General features: G+C 33.5%; 1 long non-coding RNA gene across 3 annotated transcripts; it reads left to right on the top strand.

Annotated features, from left to right (window-relative positions):
• Positions 1-219: 219 nt before the first annotated feature.
• On the top strand, positions 220-4,313 carry LOC112522920. 3 transcript variants are annotated; one of them, XR_003070225.1, is made up of 5 exons: positions 220-277; positions 1,532-1,648; positions 2,166-2,290; positions 2,676-2,907; positions 4,214-4,313. It is a non-coding gene; the product is annotated as an uncharacterized LOC112522920 (long non-coding RNA). The 3 variants fall into 3 exon arrangements; XR_003070224.1 differs by having other exon boundaries at positions 4,204-4,313; XR_003070222.1 differs by lacking the exon at positions 4,214-4,313 and having other exon boundaries at positions 2,676-3,256.
• Positions 4,314-4,526: the final 213 nt, after the last annotated feature.

Below are 4,526 nucleotides of genomic sequence, written 5' to 3'. Positions count from 1 at the left end.
TCATACTTATTATCTATACTACATTAATAACTATTTAAACAAAAGTCTTAAAGCATAAATTACTATCATTTTGGGCAAGAATTCAAAAAACTATTAATTACAAATTATTATCCACAATGTATATGCAATTGTTTCCTACAATACCAAATCCTAATTGGTTCAAACATCCTTTCTCTCCTCTGACTTCTAAAATAACCGGCTGATTTCTTCTTCTTCTTCTTCTTCTTCTTCTGTTTCCAATCTCATATGCGACCAAAACCATTTTGGGTTACATAAGGTGACTATTGAAGCTCCTAATATGGTAGATTGATATATGGTAGATTGATGATTCAAATCATCTTCCCCATTATATAGTTAGGTTCAGTTTGTTACTCACATGTGGATCCTTCTGAATCTTGTTGATCCTCTTTCTTCGTCTCATTTCTCCCCTTCCCGAGTGTCTCTCTAAAATCGACACACTTAACCGACCATTGGTTCCATCAATAGAGATTTGCATCTTTTTAGAGTTGAAAATCGTGATTGCAAAGGATTCATCGACTAGATTTTGGATTTGGTTTTGATTTTGATTTTGACTTTGCTATAAATTTGGATTCACATATTAGGGTTCATCTTCATTGCTTCATCTTACAAATTAGGTTTTGATTTTAACTTGTTGCTTTCATCTCCATCGCTCCATCTTAGCTAATTTTTTTTCGATTTCTCCATTGCTCCATCTCATGTAATTTTTTTGATTTCTCAATCGCTCTATCTCAGGTGATTTTTTTATCGATTTGGTAATCTCAATTTAGATCAATTTTCTCATTGAAAAAGGCAAAAAAGCGACGGAATCGACGATAAGTCTTTATTATTTTWTGATTTTKRTTAWTATTGTTGCTTCTTCAAATCGTTACATCTTACTTTTCGAAATCGATAGTGGTGGTTTAGATTTCTTCTTACTGTATCTTATCCAAGTCGACTGGTTTTTGTTTTTCTTTTTTTCTCGAAAATTACTGTTTGTATACTTTGTTTTTAATTCATTGTTGTTGGTTTTGCTGCATCTTGCCTTATCAATTTTGTATTTGTTGTATTTTCCTAGGTGTTGATTTGTAGTTGATATTGATATTGATATATTGGTGTGTGTTGAATTCGCAGAGATGACAAAGAGATAGAAGGAAGCTTTACAATCATGCTAAATTGTTTTGTGTACCCCTTTGTCTTCGATCATAAAAACACCTTACAGCTCCACCCATAAACCCTAAACCCTAAACCCCCTTTGTCTTCGATCATAAAAACACCTTACAGCTCCACCCAATTATGCTAAATTGTTTTTGGAAGCATTTTTATTCTTAAGTTCACTTGCTTTGAGGYTGTTAGAATGTGTTTTATGTTTTCAATAAGAACTACATATGCTTATTGTTGAAGGAGGAGTCATGCTTTCATTCTTCATTTTTTTTTCTTTCTAATTGTAGGTTAGGTTGGTGTATGACTACTATGTTGTATGTATCATMATATCTATTGATGAGGATGGTTATTGTTTTTCCTACAATTGTAGGCTTACAGCAATTGAGCTGTTTGCTATAGAAAGCTAGAGGCAACGCAAGGAGGTCTGAAGGATGCAAAGAAGTGCATAGAGCTTCATCCAAATTCATGAAGGGGTACACCTAAAAAGGTCCAATCCAGTTCTTTATGCCTATCTATCTATACTGCATTAATCTATCTATACTACATTAATAACCATTTAAACAAAAGTCTTAAGTACAAGTCTTAAAGAATAGATTACTATCATTTTGTGCAAGAATTCAAACATCTCTTAATTACAAACTATTATGCACAATGTACAAGTTCTTTATGCAATTGTTTCCCACAACACCAAATCCTAATTGTTTCCGTACTAATTAGTTACTAAATTGCGTTATGAAATGTTCTTTTTAACTGAATTGTAGTTGTTGCCTTTGGTTCCTTAGTGAACTTCATTTTGTTCATGCTCTGATTCTTGTAAGTTTGACACTTATTTATGTCATCTAATCATATATCTGCATGGTTTTACTCTAATCGTGTTATCTCTATTCTACGAGAGTTTTTAAGGGTTGACGATTGAGTCTAGATTTTGCTCGTAAAGAATAAATGTCTATAACTCCATTTACTTTGTGAAGCACCACAATATTCTAATTGTCATGTTTCATCAGGGCATGTTGGTGGAATCATCATCAAAGCCAAGTATATCATCACTTTCAAGTTCCAACTTTGAATGTGGCTCCATTTTCTGTTACCATGAATAATTGGTTCCAGAGTGGTGGTATTCTTTTTGAAGGTTAGTATCTTGTATATTTACTAAGAGGCCTCATTGTTTTTTTCCCTTTTGACTACAAGTTTGCCGTTAAATTTCTCGTAATAATTTCGTTTGATTTTTTTCCCGAATCATCCACATTGGTAATCTATATATATATATATATATATATATATATATATATTAAAGAAGAAACCAGTGTCATTGACGTGGCCTTCTGTGGAGCCTAGGACATCCTTTCTCTTTTTTCTCCTTACCTCACCCAACTCAATATTGATTTTTGATTTTCGATGCTCACATTTAAGCCACTTTGATTCATCTTCTCCTACTCCAAAACTGATCCATTCGATTCATCTTCTCCTACTCCAAAACTGACGAATGTTATATTTCCATTTTCTTCATCTATCAGGTGCCCAAGTTTTCATTTCATCATTTTTGGCTTTGTTTTGATTAACGGGTATTTTGAGGGGAAAATGGAGGATGCAGAGAAGATCTTGGTGGAGAAATCTAATCGAAACTGAGCACCAATCGATCATTGACGCTACATCGGATTATGTTGGTGGAGATCGTCTACAGCTAAGACCGAATGCCCACTAGAGCATTAGCTTGACCTCCGACCAGAAAATCGGCACGAAAGCCCTGTAAGTTCATCATCGGCTCTCCACCTCCTCCAATCCGACTAGGGTTATATTTTCATCTAGGGTTCTAATTCAATGATCAAAGAAAAATCTTGATGCCCCTGTATGATCTGTTGTATTATTGTTTAAAATCTTTTTTACTACTATTGATAGGTTTATGTTTTAAACAACCAATCCATCCGGTTAAATTCTTATATGTGGTTCTCTTTTAAGAAGCATCTGGTAGAATATATAGAAAGGAAAAACATTTCCAACTGAATTTATTTTGTGTATCAATCGACAATGTAAACTACATATAGTTTGAAATGGCTACGTATAATAAGTAAATGGTTGCGAGGTTGTGTTTATCCGTAATCGAACTGTCATCAAATCTTTTGGCTTGCCTTAATTTATGAAATGGCTACATCAGATCTATTTCTTTAAATTTGGGATGAAGTAGATGCCTGAGTGAAATATAAACAGATCCTATATGATTTATGAGGGTGATTGTAGTAGTTATTGGATTTGTTGTTGTGGGAAATTTTTGGCCTCCAGTGTCTTAAAAACCCTTGCTTACAGTCCCTTTCAGCTTCATAAGACTTAGGGGCAGTTTAAAACGCTTACCTGGTAAGTACTTACCGGGTAATATTCCTCATCAGATGAACATGGCAAGGCCAAGAATCCTACCCGATAAGAGCGACGATAAGGATGGAGAGTCTTATCCGGTAAGTGAGGGTGACGACTCTTACCCGGGTAAGCATTTAGGTAAACGGCCCCTTACTTTCATTAGTAACCAATCATGAATCAAGTGTTTCAGAAAATTAAAGCCAGGTTCAAAAACTTTAATAAAGAGATTTTTTTCTCATTCCTATATGAGTAATTGATGAACCATGAAATCTATAATTTGGAAAAGTAACTATATCAAAATTATAGTTTTCATGCATAATTAAAAAATATAAGTATATTTTATAATAAACTCAACTGTTTATACTTCCACAGATCCAAAAACTTGTATCAGTTTCAAGTTTAACACATTAGTCATCAATAATATACAAAAAAGTGACTCAATATATAGGAATCAAAATCTGTTGAATCACTCATGTTATGATCTTCTACATCCTATTATCATGCATCACAAGAATAATGAATTATTGCACATGGTAATGTGATTTAAATAGTTCTTTTGAAATCTTAAAGGGTAGACTACTAATCGTTTGATTGCATGCTAAGCTGGAAAAGTCACATTTGACTCCTTGACCTGCGCAAGTTATCGTGATGAATGACATATTTGATGTAATTTATCTGAAGAATCATGTTTAGGCGTTTGCAGAATGTGGTTTTGCTTTATGGAGCTTAACATGTGAATAAAGATCGTTGATGCATCAACTCAAACCTTATATATGTTCACGGTGCTTACTAGCTGAACCCTAAATTAAGCTAAGGTGTGTAGTTTCTGGACATTGGTTATTGGTTATGTTCTATGACTTTCTTTTATTTATGTTGCTTACTCATACCTACTTTATCAAAAAATGTTCTTTCTATTTGTATTGCTATTGTAGATCATGTTTCAGCGACTTTCAAGAACAACCTCCTACTGATCGTGTTTATTGCATCACTTTCATTTATTTCATCAGCAACAGCTT

This window comes from Cynara cardunculus, assembly GCF_001531365.2.
Source record: "Cynara cardunculus var. scolymus isolate 2C chromosome LG 1, CcrdV1, whole genome shotgun sequence".
Taxonomy (NCBI): Eukaryota; Viridiplantae; Streptophyta; class Magnoliopsida; order Asterales; family Asteraceae; genus Cynara; species Cynara cardunculus.
This window is presented reverse-complemented; position numbering and strand designations above follow the sequence as displayed.